Source organism: Heptranchias perlo, chromosome 11 (genome assembly GCF_035084215.1).
Source record: "Heptranchias perlo isolate sHepPer1 chromosome 11, sHepPer1.hap1, whole genome shotgun sequence".
Lineage (NCBI taxonomy): Eukaryota > Metazoa > Chordata > Chondrichthyes > Hexanchiformes > Hexanchidae > Heptranchias > Heptranchias perlo.
This window is the reverse complement of record NC_090335.1, coordinates 18,241,941-18,258,377: the sequence shown is the minus strand read 5'-3', so window position 1 is coordinate 18,258,377 and position 16,437 is coordinate 18,241,941. Positions and strand designations below refer to the sequence as shown.

Here is a 16,437-nt window from a genome sequence, read left to right as displayed (position 1 = left end):
CCACAGTGTGAGGGGTGTGATTTAGTTCCTCTCCTCAGTGTGAGGGGTGTGATTTAGTTCCTCTCCTCAGTGTGAGGGGTGTGATTTAGTTCCTCTCCTCAGTGTGAGGGATGTGATTTAGTTCCTCTCCACAGTGAGGGATGTGATTTAGTTCCTCTCCTCAGTGTGAGGGGTGTGATTTAGTTCCTCTCCTCAGTGTGAGGGGTGTGATTTAGTTCCTCTCCTCAGTGTGAGGGGTGTGATTTAGTTCCTCTCCTCAGTGTGAGGGGTGTGATTTAGTTCCTCTCCACAGTGTGAGGGGTGTGATTTAGTTCCTCTCCTCAGTGTGAGGGGTGTGATTTAGTTCCTCTCCTCAGTGTGAGGGGTGTGATTTAGTTCCTCTCCACAGTGTGAGGGGTGTGATTTAGTTCCTCTCCTCAGTGTGAGGGGTGTGATTTAGTTCCTCTCCTCAGTGTGAGGGGTGTGATTTAGTTCCTCTCCTCAGTGTGAGGGGTGTGATTTAGTTCCTCTCAGTGTGAGGGGTGTGATTTAGTTCCTCTCCACAGTGTGAGGGGTGTGATTTAGTTCCTCTCCACAGTGTGAGGGGTGTGATTTAGTTCCTCTCCACAGTGTGAGGGATGTGATTTAGTTCCTCTCCACAGTGTGAGGGATGTGATTTAGTTCCTCTCCACAGTGTGAGGGGTGTGATTTAGTTCCTCCCCACAGTGTGAGGGATGTGATTTAGTTCCTCTCCTCAGTGTGAGGGGTGTGATTTAGTTCCTCTCCTCAGTGTGAGGGGTGTGATTTAGTTCCTCTCCACAGTGTGAGGGGTGTGATTTAGTTCCTCTCCACAGTGTGAGGGGTGTGATTTAGTTCCTCTCCTCAGTGTGAGGGGTGTGATTTAGTTCCTCCCCACAGTGTGAGGGGTGTGATTTAGTTCCTCTCCACAGTGTGAGGGGTGTGATTTAGTTCCTCCCCACAGTGTGAGGGATGTGATTTAGTTCCTCTCCTCAGTGTGAGGGGTGTGATTTAGTTCCTCTCCTCAGTGTGAGGGGTGTGATTTAGTTCCTCTCCACAGTGAGGGGTGTGATTTAGTTCCTCTCCACAGTGTGAGGGGTGTGATTTAGTTCCTCTCCACAGTGTGAGGGGTGTGATTTAGTTCCTCTCCTCAGTGTGAGGGGTGTGATTTAGTTCCTCTCCACAGTGTGAGGGGTGTGATTTAGTTCCTCTCCACAGTGTGAGGGGTGTGATTTAGTTCCTCTCCTCAGTGTGAGGGGTGTGATTTAGTTCCTCCCCACAGTGTGAGGGGTGTGATTTAGTTCCTCTCCACAGTGAGGGGTGTGATTTAGTTCCTCTACACAGTGTGAGGGGTGTGATTTAGTTCCTCTCCTCAGTGTGAGGGGTGTGATTTAGTTCCTCTCCTCAGTGTGAGGGGTGTGATTTAGTTCCTCCCCACAGTGTGAGGGGTGTGATTTAGTTCCTCTCCACAGTGAGGGGTGTGATTTAGTTCCTCTACACAGTGTGAGGGGTGTGATTTAGTTCCTCTCCTCAGTGAGGGGTGTGATTTAGTTCCTCTCCACAGTGTGAGGGGTGTGATTTAGTTCCTCTACACAGTGTGAGGGGTGTGATTTAGTTCCTCTCCACAGTGTGAGGGGTGTGATTTAGTTCCTCTCCTCAGTGTGAGGGGTGTGATTTAGTTCCTCTCCTCAGTGTGAGGGGTGTGATTTAGTTCCTCTCCACAGTGTGAGGGGTGTGATTTAGTTCCTCTCCTCAGTGTGAGGGGTGTGATTTAGTTCCTCCCCTCAGTGTGAGGGGTGTGATTTAGTTCCTCTCCACAGTGTGAGGGGTGTGATTTAGTTCCTCTCCTCAGTGTGAGGGGTGTGATTTAGTTCCTCTCCACAGTGTGAGGGGTGTGATTTAGTTCCTCTCCTCAGTGTGAGGGGTGTGATTTAGTTCCTCTCCTCAGTGTGAGGGGTGTGATTTAGTTCCTCCCCTCAGTGTGAGGGGTGTGATTTAGTTCCTCTCCACAGTGTGAGGGGTGTGATTTAGTTCCTCTCCTCAGTGTGAGGGGTGTGATTTAGTTCCTCTCCTCAGTGTGAGGGATGTGATTTAGTTCCTCTCCACAGTGTGAGGGGTGTGATTTAGTTCCTCTCCACAGTGTGAGGGGTGTGATTTAGTTCCTCTCCTCAGTGTGAGGGGTGTGATTTAGTTCCTCTCCACAGTGTGAGGGGTGTGATTTAGTTCCTCTCCTCAGTGTGAGGGGTGTGATTTAGTTCTTCCCCACAGTGTGAGGGGTGTGATTTAGTTCCTCTCCACAGTGTGAGGGGTGTGATTTAGTTCCTCTCCTCAGTGTGAGGGGTGTGATTTAGTTCCTCTCCACAGTGAGGGGTGTGATTTAGTTCCTCTCCACAGTGTGAGGGGTGTGATTTAGTTCCTCTCCACAGTGTGAGGGGTGTGATTTAGTTCCTCTCCTCAGTGTGAGGGGTGTGATTTAGTTCCTCTCCACAGTGTGAGGGGTGTGATTTAGTTCCTCTCCACAGTGTGAGGGGTGTGATTTAGTTCCTCTCCTCAGTGTGAGGGGTGTGATTTAGTTCCTCTCCTCAGTGTGAGGGGTGTGATTTAGTTCCTCTCCTCAGTGTGAGGAGTGTGATTTAGTTCCTCCCCACAGTGTGAGGGGTGTGATTTAGTTCCTCTCCTCAGTGTGAGGGGTGTGATTTAGTTCCTCTCCTCAGTGTGAGGGGTGTGATTTAGTTCCTCTCCACAGTGTGAGGGGTGTGATTTAGTTCCTCTCCACAGTGTGAGGGGTGTGATTTAGTTCCTCTCCACAGTGTGAGGGGTGTGATTTAGTTCCTCTCCACAGTGCAACCACCTGCTCTTGCTTTTTACTTGCTGAATTTAATCTCGGAAGATGGAAGCAATGTTGCAACAAAAGGAAGGAAAGGCCCTTGCATCATTCCCGACAGGCCTTTAGACATTTCAGTCCATGTTTATCATTTGATCCACAACCACAGAGACTTTCAAAGTTTTTGCCACAGGCCAGTCTGGTTTGTATTCATTTTGGAGATGGTTTTGAAATACAGCCCAACTAAAGAAAGGGATACAGCAATTTACCATATCCCCTCCCCTTTTGCTGGTTTGTGCCTTTGATCTCAGTTGCTCTTTATCTTGAAATACCTATAAAACCTTCCCTAATCCCCAGTGTAGACATGTTAGCCTCCTCCCCCTGCCGCCTGATTGGCGAGGCTCGATCGCAGCCTCCTTCAGCTCGCTGCAGCTGATGAGAGCTTGGGTTTCAAACGAGCGAGGCAGCCAGTTATGTCTCCCTCTTCCTGACTGCTTCTCACAGACCAGAAGGAAAGACTGCGGTATCGTGTGGGCAATTACCATGGAGCAGTTTCCCAGCGGAAAGTTTAAACAAACAATGTGAGAACCTGGTAGACCATCTGTGTGGAGGGAAGCGAATGGATTCATCCCTCCCTCTTGAGCCAAGTTTTTTTTTTGTTGTAACTGCAGACTTCTCACTCTGTGGATAATGGGATTCTGAAGATGAAGCAGGTACGAGTATTCTAACGGACTGCTATCGTGTACCCAGCTCTCTGGGTTGTTTTAAAGCTTTATCATTTGATTTTGTATCCCCCCCCTGTCTTGCCACTGAAGCACTTTGCAGCGTACTGGACATTGCTGTTAACTGCAGCAAGTGAATAGATTTACTGGCTTAAGTCTCTGTCAGTTAATTAGTGGCCAGCCAGTAGGAAGTCTGGCAAGTTTTTTTTTTGGTGTTGTCTGGAGCCCTTTGATCACTTGTGTGGCAAATAGACCTGCAGTGTCTCCATGGCAACCTATGCTTGTAGGTTGGTGGGAACAGAAAGGATTCTTCAGCATGAACAAAGAGCAGTTTGTTAGCATACTTGATTTTAAACAGCGGTACGGAGCCGTGCAGTAGGTGAATCACTTTACAGTACTTAAAGTAAAGGTGCGATGTTTTAAGGGTTCTGGCTGAGAGTTTATTTTGCAAGGTCCCACTGTTTCTACAGGAGCTGGAGTGGAGGATGGGTCGGAGCATTGAATTTTAATTTTAAATGTATAAATTGTAAGTCTCTGTGCAGCTACAATTGTACAGTGAATAGTTACAGTGCAAACGATCCTTTACATGCTGTCCTCAAATTCCTGTACTCTTGCTCAAGTGGACAGCTAGTGACTGATCCAGTATTGCTGTCCTGATTAAGTTTATTCCAGTTATTTGAGGTCCCACTGGTTACATCCTGTGCCGATTTAATGACACTTATACCGATAGCAATGATTCATTACCAAGCACGCTCCTTTAGACTAATATGAGTGCGATCTGCACTCATTCCACTTAAAATACCTTAACCTGCTTAGAAAGTTAATCATAATTTATTTTAGTTTCTTTAATCAAAGATAAAAGTATGGGTGTCAAATCCAGCCCATCACAGTTTTCACAAGTCTAGGTGAAATTATTCTGGAAAATAACTTTCCGATGCTTGGATATTTTGGATATAGCTGCATGTGCTTGGATTTGATTTTTTTTTCAAATTGATGGGGGGTTAGAGGAATTGAAATTCCCCCCAATGGATCTTTTCATACAGTTGTTTCAAACTAGTGTTATTCCAACTTGGCTTGCAGTTTTTTTTATTTCTGTGTGACTGTGCAAATTCTTGTGTTTGGGCTTCAAGCTCCAGCGCTCTCGAGTCTTGTGCACTCTTGTGTGTGATTCTCTTGGTAACCTGCAGAGGTCAGGCGGTGGATAAAGCAGCAGTGTGAGTTAGCTCCCTCCGATCTCTCCCCCCTTCCCCCAAACACACACATCACACGTAAGCTGTTTGGTGCTTATCTCTGTTGTTTGAGTTTACTCTCAGAGGCAACGAGTAGAAAAAGAACACACAGAGCAACGACTTAGGGTTAAGAGAGGCACATGCAATACACAAAATTCTCTATATATTACCTCAGAATATATTTGGATAGATATCCCCACCAATAGGCTTTTTTGCTGCTGTTCTTTCTGGGAGGGAGAGATGTATTTCTGGTTTATCCAAATATTAATATCCATTGAATCCAAAACAATATGTTTGGGACTCGAGTGTCAGCTGTGACTCAGTTTGTAGCACTCTCGCCTCTGAGTCAGAAGGTCTCGGGTTTGAGTCCCACTCTAGAGACTTGAGCAGTACCGAGGGAGTGCTGCACTGTAGGAGGTGCTATCCTTTGGATGAGAAGTTAAACCGAGGCCCCGTCTGCCCTCTCAGGTGGACATAAAAGATCCTATGGTATTATTTCGAGGAAGAGTTCTTCCTGGTGTCCTGGCCAATATTTATCCCTTAACCAACATCACTTTAAAAAAAAGATTATCTGGTCATTATCACATTGCTGTTTGTGGGACGTTGGTGTATGTAAGTTGGTGGCCTCGCTTTACACCCAAATTACTTAATTGGGTGCAAAACCCATTGGGACGTGTTGAGTTTGTGAAAGATGCTGTTTAAATGCAAGTTCTTTATATATCCAAACTCCTAACGAACCCCACGTATTCAGATAACCAGTGTTTTTAACGGGGGAGGGGAGGATAGGCAAATGTGTAGAATGAAATACACTAGATAACTGACAGTCTGAGTTACTTTCTAGTCTTCACACGCCCACTTTGGAAGCAACTGGCCGGGATTGCACAGCTTCATCCTGTGTCACCTACCCCTCCGTTCTTTTCTGGGTGATTCTGCGGGCTCTTTGTCCACCTACACTGCCTCCGTTTCTACAATGCGGGCATACACTCTCCTTTTTGGGCTGTCCCCTGTTGCCAATAATAGGTTTTGTCTCCAATGAAATGTTCTTTCAGGCCGAACCCATTCCAAAAAAAACTTTTACTTGCAGAGCGATGAACAACTTACAATAACTTTGCCTTGAGGTTTTCTTTTGCGTTGGAGTGGAGATTTCCTGCAAGCTTCCATTCATGGGCACACAGTGGGAGAAATCTCAAATCTGACACATTCTCAATGCTCCAGCCCGTTGAGAGCCTCTGCACAAGTCAGCAACTGTCTTGGTTTTCCCCCTTTTGAGTGAAGGCTGTGGCGTATTCAGTGCAGACTTAGCAGGACAATAGCTGCAAACGGAGATGGCCAGCCACAGACATTGTAAAGAAATCTACACACAGCCTTTGCAGGCTTTAATCTCACCCATATCTCCATGTAGACCCAACCCCCATAGCTTCTCCTTAACCCCTGCTCCCTTCCTCAGACAAACTGCACTTTTTTGTTTCTGAGGTTTTTGTTTTAATTAGTCCGCTTGAAGTTAAAATGGAACCATTTTCCAATGTGGTCTTTATTTTTTTCCATGTAATCTAATTTTGTTTCCATCACATGAGCTATCCTACAGAAAATCCATAGCTTAAAAATTCAGGATGTACTGGAAAGCTCCAATTATTGTTTTTGGACGGTTGCCTACATAAAATCATATGCCACACTCTGTCAAACAGTCAGTTAATGCATTTTCCACGCATTTCCCTCTGTTTCAGAAAATGAACGATTCTCCATAAACAATGTGGATTTGTTCATTGGAGTTTGAACCGAAAACTGACACCTTTTGTTTTCAGAGTCATCAGGGCTGCGGATTGGGAGATTCATATCAGGCTGATGTGACTATCTGGCTGATTGCTGCTGGAACTCAAACGCAGGTCATTTAATATCTCACGATGCACAAATTAAAATGGGGCAGCCCTAGCTTTAATCTCTGGGGGATCTCAGTCGGTTTCACTTAAAGTTACAGGTAACCAGTGTTTTAAGGAAAATGTTTTAAAAGTGCCCCATTCCAGAGACTTTGTCACATCATCTAGGCTGGCACTTCAGTGCAAATATTTATCTCTCAACCAACATCATTAAAACAGATGATATGGTGCTGTCCTTCGAATGAGACGTTAAACCGAGGCCCTGTCTGCCCTCTCAGGTGGACGTAAAAGATACCGTGGCACTATTTCGAAGAGGAGTCCTGGAGGAATATTCTATCCCTCAACCAACATTACTAAAGCAAATTGTGGGACCTTGCTGTGCACAAATTGGCTGCCGTGTTTCCTACATTATAACAGTGACTAAACTTCAAAAGTACTTCATTGGCTGTAAAGCGCTTTGGGGCTTTCTGAGGTTGTGAAAAGTGCGATTATAAATGCAAGTCATTCTTTCTATCCCTAAAGTTTAAAAACGTCACTGGCATGCAAAGCCTGAGGATTCCTTTGAAAACCTTTTATTATTTGATCACAGATACAAACACAACCAAAATGATAAAAGTCTGTCAGAATTAATAACAAAAAACTAAAACACAACAGAGATGTAAGAGTGGTTCAATTCTCCATAAGCATGTGCCAGTCAATGTAGCTGTACGATTTACGGATGGTGTGTGTTCACATCATATGAAAGCTGTTCTAAACATTGCTTTATTGTCTAGCAGCTTCAAAGATAAAACACCACAATCGGTTACATTAATTTAAAAAAATTCATTCTCGGGATGTGGGTGTCGTTGACCAGGCCGGCATTTATTGCCCCATCCTGAGAAGGTGGTGATGGTGGGCCACCTTCTTGAACCCCTAGTGGCTTGCTAACCTTTCCCAAAAAAATTCCCCCAACCTCTCCTCTCGTCCTTTTTAGCGATGATCTCAAATTCATGCCGGAATCAGTTTGCGCTCCAAGAAAGGATTAGACGTTTTGTGCCACGAGATTTGCATTAGTCAATTGTCTTATCCTGCAGTGAACTTCCATCTTGGCAGCTGGACTAAATAACTCCGCCCCATGTTAACAGGCCGATGACTGCGATTCGGTTTCAAACTCACGTCAAACGTGAATTTGTACCACCAGTGTAACGTGACACAAGGTTCAAAGTGACATTCATCAGGAGTCCGAAAAGCTGCAAGGCCTGGCCAATATAGTGGTCCTCACACAGCTCATTGGCTGATATGTTCAAAGAAGGGAACTGCTACCATCATCGTTAAAAAATGCTATCATTAATTTATCCATTATAAATTGCCAGCACTGACAGACACACTGCCTTGAAACCATGAGCAGATGGAGACATCAATTGGAAATTAAGCCAAAATAAACGACTGGCTTCTCCAGGGAGATATCTGTCCCTTTTCACACATTTGTGAAAAGGTTTCTGATACCCCGACTGTTAATGTACAGAGTAAATAACGCTCATATAACCAAGGTCTCCATAAGTATATTGTCCTTCAAATTTTGAGGCCTTTCGCAGCTTGCTTGCAGTCTGAAATGAATACAATTTAATTTAGACATTAATAAACTTTTTTTATGCGTTCCATATGTTACGCTCATGATCCATCACAATATTAAGCAATAAATCTGCAGGGAATATTAAGATACATATGAGGAGACCAACTTGCACCAGAGACAAAATGGCATTTGGCCAGAGGGCAGACTACAGTTGAAATTTATTAATCCATTTCTGGGCTTGAGAAAGTCAGATTTTATTGGATGTAAAAAGTGACTGATGGAACATAAAGTATAATTTATGAAACTGCATTCAGCTCCAGCAAGTCTGTAAGCTGGCAGTGATACGGTTGGCTCTTCGATGAGTTGGCTGTAGGGTTGAGTGCCAGGGCTGCCTGTTGGCCGTTCGTACCTGACATAGTTGGCACGAGAAAGAAGAAGGAGCCACTAAGCCACGGCTGACACCTCCCTCTATCTTTCTCTCCATTGCCTCATTCATGCAGCTCACCCGTTAACTGTGGGTGAGAGGACGCGAGGCTGATCCTCAGGCCTTTAGACGTGCTTCTCTGAGATTGCTGCTAGGAAGTGCGCAAGATCGGCCCCTCTCCCTGTGTGGGGTGGGGGGAGCGGAGTACATGACCTTCTCGCCTGGTGGAAGCACAACCTAGTTCAGGAGCTAAGTGGATGAGGTATTTACGAGCATGTACCCAGCTCCAAACAATCCTTGGCAACATGTACTGGTGCCCCAACAACTGCACTACAGCATTCATGTGAATCTGTGACAGGCAGAATTAGCCATTTGATGAAAGGGAGCAGAGAATTACAGAGAACTCGCATTGAACTAGGAGCTCATTAATTTGTAGTTCATTAGTACAGATGTTGGGAATTTAAGTCAAAGGCTTTACTGCTATGGGAAAGGATGCTGAAGGTGATCTTAACTGAAGACATTAAAGGGACAATACCTGCTCCTTAAAGGGACTTGCTCAGCCTTGGGAAAAAAACTTACATTTTTTTGCCGGATTTGTTAACTGAGATGCAAAATGTCATTATTAATGTTGCAATGTTGTCACATGTCTCCAATAGGAGCTAGACACGGGTGGAATATTCGGTGTATCCCTTTCTCCCTTTGAAAAAAATGTTAGTCCATTCATTTTTAGTGATCTGTGGAAACCATGTATTCAACAAATCTCTCGTCATTGGTCCCAGTAATCCATTATTGGTCGCTGTTCCCTGGTAACATCTTCTGATTCCCCTCTGCTAACTCTGCTCCTGTTGTACAATGGCCATATTTGATTCCACGTTGAGCAACAGCTGTTCCTGGTCTGAATCAAGGTCCAGCCTCCTCTTTCCCAGCCCGGCTATCGGACCAAAGCCCAGCCCAGCCCAGCCAGATCTCAACCCAGGATTCGGCCTCAGCCAAGGTCTACACTGGATTCGTCACTTCCACACCCAATCTAGGCCCTGACCTCTTCCTCGGCTCTATACCTCCCCCCCCACCCCCAACTGACCCAACACCCCGCTATGGTCCTAACCCCAGCCTCTGGCCAAAATGTCAGCTAGTTATATAGAAGTTGTCTAGAGTCTAGTTTGTCTCTTTTGAAACAGTACAGTGTAAGTTATGTAGATTTTTTAAATTCTTAGTGTAGACAGTCATTACTAACAAATAACTTAAATTACTTGCATAGTTTGTACACGACAAGTTGTATCCTAACTTGCTCCAAGTCCCGTTCACCCTGTGATTGCTGACCTACATTGGCTCTCGGTCCGGGAACTCCTCGATTTTTAAAATTCTCATTCTTGTTTTCAAATCCCTCCATGGCTTTGCCCCTCCCTATCTCTGTAACCTTCTTCAGCCCTGCAACCCTGGCAGATCTCTGCGCTCCTCCAATTCTTGCCTCTTGCCATTCTCGATGTTAATCGCTCCACCATTGGCAGCTGTGCCTTCAGCTGCCTGGGCCCTAAGCTCTGGAATTCCCTACCTCTCTCTCCTCCTTTAAGACGCTCCTTAAAACCTACCTATCTGTCCTAATATCTCCTTACGTGGCTCAGAATCAAATTTTGTTTGATAATGTTCCTGTTAAGCACCTTAGGACGTTTTATTACATTAAAGGCACTATATAAATGCAAGTTGTTGTTTAAATAAACCTTACGAGTGTAACTGCATTAATCTCTATATGCTCATTATAAATAAATTACTGAACCAATAATGTATATGATCATACTTAAATATAGTTCCAAGGACAGTGGCGTGAGTAGTTTTTTAAGTACATGCTAATAGTTTAATAATTACATGGTTATTAAAGAAAATTAAATGCAACTTGATTTTGGTTATTAACCACTCTTCCTTAAGAAGGATCTTTGGGTGGACTGGGTGACTATGAAGGAAGGGTGCTCTCAGCTGTTGTTGTTTTGTTTAGTTGAGTCGTTGCCAAGTATTTGTAACCCATAATCAACTGTCTGACAACAGACCACGAAACCCAGGCAACGTCACTGCCACCTCACCATGGAGTAGGCAAGCTGCATTGGTGTCTCACTACTCTCCTTCACTACCGCATAAGGTCACCAACTCTGGCTGGACATTACCCTGGAGGTTTCATCACATCACCACCTGCCTCCAACCGCCCCGCCCCCCCAGGCTCCCTTCATTGGTCGTCCGCCGCGTTCATCCTCGCGACACTCTGCCTCCCCACGCCGACTGGAAAGCGAATAGATTCTTTGTTATGCGATTTGAACGATTCTTGGCTGTCAGTCAAACAGCCCTCCCCACACATCTCCAATATTTTTATAACCAATAAACAAAAGTGTCCAAAGAAAATGAGAAATAAACAGATAACTTTTTTTACGCCCCTATGATTTTTTTTCTCCTGGGTTTGCTCACAGCAGTGTCCTGGAGATTAATCTTCAATTCCTGGAGACTCCAAGACAATCCTGGAGGGTTGGCAACCCCACTGTCTCTTTAAAATGGACGTTGACGCAGCTCCACAGGCAGCCGTGTGAATACAATGGATGAGGGAATCTATAGGGGGGAGGGGGATAAAAACCAATCACCTATCATTGATTTTGGAATAAGTGCACTTATGGAGGTGCTGGTATCGAACATTACAGGTGTTATACCAAGCCCTGCCGAGGCGCTAAATGAATGGAAGAGGATGCAGAGGGACTGCTGTCAATAGATATACAGTCCATCCGTTCTTTGTGTTGTGCCCTATGACAGGTCCTAACTTAAGTTTCTCACTTGAGATTCTTGAGCCGTTTACTGGGGAAGAGGAGCTGAGGTGGTTTCCTGTTGCCTTCCTCAGTTTTTATCTTTGGAGTACCTTCTCCTAGTTGGGCTGCAGCCAAGGCTAAAGAGCCCCAACTATCCTTTATGATGGGGAGGGCTACCCACATCCATTGAACATAAGTACCCCCACTGGATGTCAACCCAGTAAGATATAAGGGTAGAGTTTCAGCTAGATTGCACTGGATATTTTCAGTGCAATCCGGCCGAATCAGGACAAAACATCGTGGAATTTCGATTTACTCTGATTGTAAATTACGTCCAGTGTAATTTGAGTTTCCACGATATTTTGCTCTGGTTCAAAAATTATCTCACTGAAGCTGGCCCCACCCACAAAACTGGCCACGCCCTGCTGATCGAAATAACGAGGATTGCGCCCGCTTGCGACCGTTCGAGGAGCTCGTTTTCTTAGGCGCACAGGTGCTCGTAGGCAAGTTTTAATCATTTGTAAATATTTAATTTACTGAGAAACTGTCTAGTGTACACCAATGAAAATAGTAAAGGGTTCAGTATGGTTTTTTTAAGTCATTTTCAGTGATTTTAAAATCAGGTTGGACTAGACACTTATTAAAAATGCTTATTCTTTTGCGATAAACCAATTTTCAGCTGTATAAATAAAACTGCACCAGGTTGCCACTCTCAAATACATCTTAAATAGATCAATGAATATTTTTTATTGCAAAGAAAAAAAATAAATGATTACGCTATGTTAAGCTGTCGGATTGCACTGATCCTTGGAAGATTTTACCTTTGTGATTACGCTAATGCAATTTTCAGGTGCAATTTTTGCCCAATAGCCGATTGCGCCCAAAATGGAAACTTTACTCCATACAGTATAATAAACTCCATTATTGTTGTGTTGTGCCACCAGCGCATAATCTAGGCTGACACTCAAGTGCAGTACTGAAGGAGTGTTTGCACTGTCAGAGATGCTGTCTCTCGGATGAGAAGTTAAACCGAGGTCCCGTCTGCCCTCTCAGGTGGATGTAAAAGATCCCATGGCACTATTCGAAGAGCAGGGGTGTTCTCTCCTGTGTCCTGGCCAATATCTATCCCTCACCCAACACCACTACAACAGATTTTCTGCTCACCATCACATTGCTGTAAATTGGCTGCTGCATTTCCTATATTGCAATCGTGTCTACACTTCAAAAAGTACTTATTTGGCTGTAAAGCATTTTGGGACATCCTGAGGTCATGAAAGGCTGATGTAAATGCAAGTTCATTCTTTACCAAGGTGATAGGGGGCGAACTAGATGGACCTTGGTCTTTTATCGTCTATGTTCCTAGTGATTCTGTGCACATTGCAGTGTTACCTGAAAGTGTCCTCTCTGGTTATTTGGCAGAAGCCCCTTTTTTAAAATTCTGTTTCATTCTCAAATCCGATAGGGCAAGTGGCCTGATTATAAGAAGAACCTGACCATTCTCCTGACCACTGTCTCTTTTCAATATTAGGAATGAACATATGCGTTCATTCTGGAAATGGAAGTGTTTGATATGTCTATAAAGCAAAGAGAATTCATGAATTTTGCCAAACAACAATTTAAAATTGTTAATGAAAATATGCAAGGCTGAAATATCATTTTTAGAACATGCTTCTTTCACAGAATTGTGTGTATAATTAGTTGCCCCCCAGGCTTGTTTTAGTGTTTTTATACCAACACACTATGGGAAGAATTGTGCTTAACCCAATAGTCCATATCCCACACACAATGTCCCATCAGTCACCACAGCCCTCCCCCAGAGTGTTTAATTGATGGAGTGATTAGCGACAGTGTGGGTACTTCTGGTTTTCGGTCAACTCAATGACATCATCCTGCTGTGTATGCGCGGTGTTGGCTCCTCTACTGTAAGCACTGCACGTTACCGCCTCCAAAATTAGCACTTAAAGAGTTTTAGCACTGTTTGAATTCTCAGTGTTAGCACTGTGCATTGTCTGAACTCGGGAGTGTTAGTGCTGTGCATTGTCTGAACTCGGGAGTGTTAGCACTGTGCATTGTCTGAACTCGGGAGTGTTAGCACTGTGCATTGTCTGAACTCGGGAGTGTTAGCACTGTGCATTGTCTGAACTCGGGAGTGTTAGCGCTGAGCGTTCTCTGAACTCGGGAGTGTTAGCGCTGTGCATTGTCTGAACTCGGGAGTGTTTGCTCTGTGCATTGTCTGAACTCGGGAGTGTTAGTGCTGTGCATTGTCTGAACTCGGGAGTGTTAGCACTGTGCATTGTCTGAACTCGGGAGTGTTAGCGCTGTGCATTGTCTGAACTCGGGAGTGTTAGCGCTGTGCGTTGTCTGAACTCGGGAGTTTTTGCTCTGAGCGTTCTCTGAACTCGGGAGTGTTAGTGCTGTGCATTGTCTGAACTCGGGAGTGTTAGTGCTGTGCGTTGTCTGAACTCGGGAGTGTTAGCGCTGAACGTTCTCTGAACTCGGGAGTGTTTGCGCTGCGCGTTCTCTGAACTCGGGAGTGTTAGCGCTGTGCGTTGTCTGAACTCGGGAGTGTTAGCGCTGTGCGTTGTCTGAACTCGGGAGTGTTAGCGCTGAGCGTTCTCTGAACTCGGGAGTGTTTGCGCTGCGCGTTCTCTGAACTCGGGAGTGTTAGCGCTGCGCGTTCTCTGAACTCGGGAGTGTTAGCGCTGCGCGTTCTCTGAACTCGGGAGTGTTAGCGCTGCGCGTTCTCTGAACTCGGGAGTGTTAGCGCTGCGCGTTCTCTGAACTCGGGAGTGTTAGCGCTGCGCGTTCTCTGAACTCGGGAGTGTTAGCGCTGCGCGTTCTCTGAACTCGGGAGTGTTTGCGCTGCGCGTTCTCTGAACTCGGGAGTGTTAGCGCTGTGCGTTGTCTGAACTCGGGAGTGTTTGCTCTGAGCGTTCTCTGAACTCGGGAGTGTTAGCACTGTGCATTGTCTGAACTCGGGAGTGTTAGTGCTGTGCATTGTCTGAACTCGGGAGTGTTAGTGCTGTGCATTGTCTGAACTCGGGAGTGTTTGCTCTGAGCGTTCTCTGAACTCGGGAGTGTTAGCTGTGAGCGTTCTCTGAACTCGGGAGTGTTAGTGCTGTGCATTGTCTGAACTCGGGAGTGTTAGCGCTGAGCGTTCTCTGAACTCGGGAGTGTTAGCACTGTGCATTGTCTGAACTCGGGAGTGTTAGCGCTGTGCATTGTCTGAACTCGGGAGTGTTTGCTCTGAGCGTTCTCTGAACTCGGGAGTGTTAGCACTGCGCGTTCTCTGAACTCGGGAGTGTTAGTGCTGCGCGTTCTCTGAACTTGGGAGTGTTAGTGCTGTGCATTGTCTGAACTCGGGAGTGTTAGCGCTGTGCGTTGTCTGAACTCGGGAGTGTTTGCGCTGCACGTTCTCTGAACTCGGGAGTGTTAGCACTGTGCATTGTCTGAACTCGGGAGTGTTAGCGCTGTGCATTGTCTGAACTCGGGAGTGTTTGCTCTGAGCGTTCTCTGAACTCGGGAGTGTTAGTGCTGCGCGTTCTCTGAACTTGGGAGTGTTAGTGCTGTGCATTGTCTGAACTCGGGAGTGTTAGCGCTGTGCGTTGTCTGAACTCGGGAGTGTTTGCGCTGCACGTTCTCTGAACTCGGGAGTGTTAGCGCTGTGCGTTGTCTGAACTCGGGAGTGTTTGCTCTGAGCGTTCTCTGAACTCGGGAGTGTTAGCGCTGCGCGTTCTCTGAACTCGGGAGTGTTAGCACTGTGCGTTCTCTGAACTCGGGAGTGTTAGCGCTGTGCGTTGTCTGAACTCGGGAGTGTTTGCTCTGAGCGTTCTCTGAACTCGGGAGTGTTAGCACTGTGCATTGTCTGAACTCGGGAGTGTTAGTGCTGTGCATTGTCTGAACTCGGGAGTGTTTGCTCTGAGCGTTCTCTGAACTCGGGAGTGTTAGCTGTGAGCGTTCTCTGAACTCGGGAGTGTTAGTGCTGTGCATTGTCTGAACTCGGGAGTGTTAGTGCTGCGCGTTCTCTGAACTTGGGAGTGTTAGTGCTGTGCATTGTCTGAACTCGGGAGTGTTAGCGCTGTGCGTTGTCTGAACTCGGGAGTGTTTGCTCTGAGCGTTCTCTGAACTCGGGAGTGTTAGCGCTGCGCGTTCTCTGAACTCGGGAGTGTTAGCACTGTGCGTTCTCTGAACTCGGGAGTGTTAGCACTGTGCATTGTCTGAACTCGGGAGTGTTAGCACTGTGCGTTGTCTGAACTCGGGAGTGTTAGCGCTGTGCGTTCTCTGAACTCGGGAGTGTTTGCTGTGAGCGTTCTCTGAACTCGGGAGTGTTAGCACTGCGCGTTCTCTGAACTCGGGAGTGTTAGCACTGCGCGTTCTCTGAACTCGGGAGTGTTTGCTGTGAGCGTTCTCTGAACTCGGGAGTTTTAGCACTGCGCGTTCTCTGAACTCGGGAGTGTTAGCACTGTGCATTCTCTGAACTCGGGAGTGTTAGCACTGTGCGTTCTCTGAACTCGGGAGTGTTAGCGCTGAGCGTTGTCTGAACTCGGGAGTGTTAGCGCTGTGCGTTGTCTGAACTCGGGAGTGTTAGCGCTGTGCGTTCTCTGAACTCGGGAGTGTTTGCTGTGAGCGTTCTCTGAACTCGGGAGTGTTAGCGCTGTGCGTTCTCTGAACTCGGGAGTGTTAGCGCTGCATTGTCTGAACTCGGGAGTGTTAGCGCTGTGCGTTCTCTGAACTCGGGAGTGTTAGCGCTGCATTGTCTGAACTCGGGAGTGTTAGCGCTGTGCGTTCTCTGAACTCGGGAGTGTTAGCGCTGTGCGTTCTCTGAACTCGGGAGTGTTAGCGCTGTGCGTTCTCTGAACTCGGGAGTGTTAGCGCTGTGCGTTCTCTGAACTCGGGAGTGTTAGCGCTGCATTGTCTGAACTCGGGAGTGTTAGCGCTGTGCGTTCTCTGAACACGGGAGTGTTAGCGCTGTGCGTTCTCTGAACACGGGAGTGTTAGCGCTGTGCGTTGTCTGAACTCGGGAGTGTTAGCGCTG

The 16,437-nt window shown here is 46.2% G+C and overlaps 1 protein-coding gene across 3 annotated transcripts in view; it reads left to right on the top strand.

Annotated features, from left to right (window-relative positions):
- The first annotated feature begins 3,261 nt into the window (after positions 1-3,261).
- Positions 3,262-16,437, top strand: part of LOC137327143 (E3 ubiquitin-protein ligase Midline-1) — a 213,268-nt gene continuing 200,092 nt past the window's right edge. For all 3 annotated transcript variants that reach the window (XR_010964374.1, XR_010964373.1, XM_067992639.1), the window contains exon 1: positions 3,262-3,534. The gene's annotated coding sequence lies outside the window, so the exon portion shown is untranslated. The remainder of the gene's footprint in view (positions 3,535-16,437) is intronic.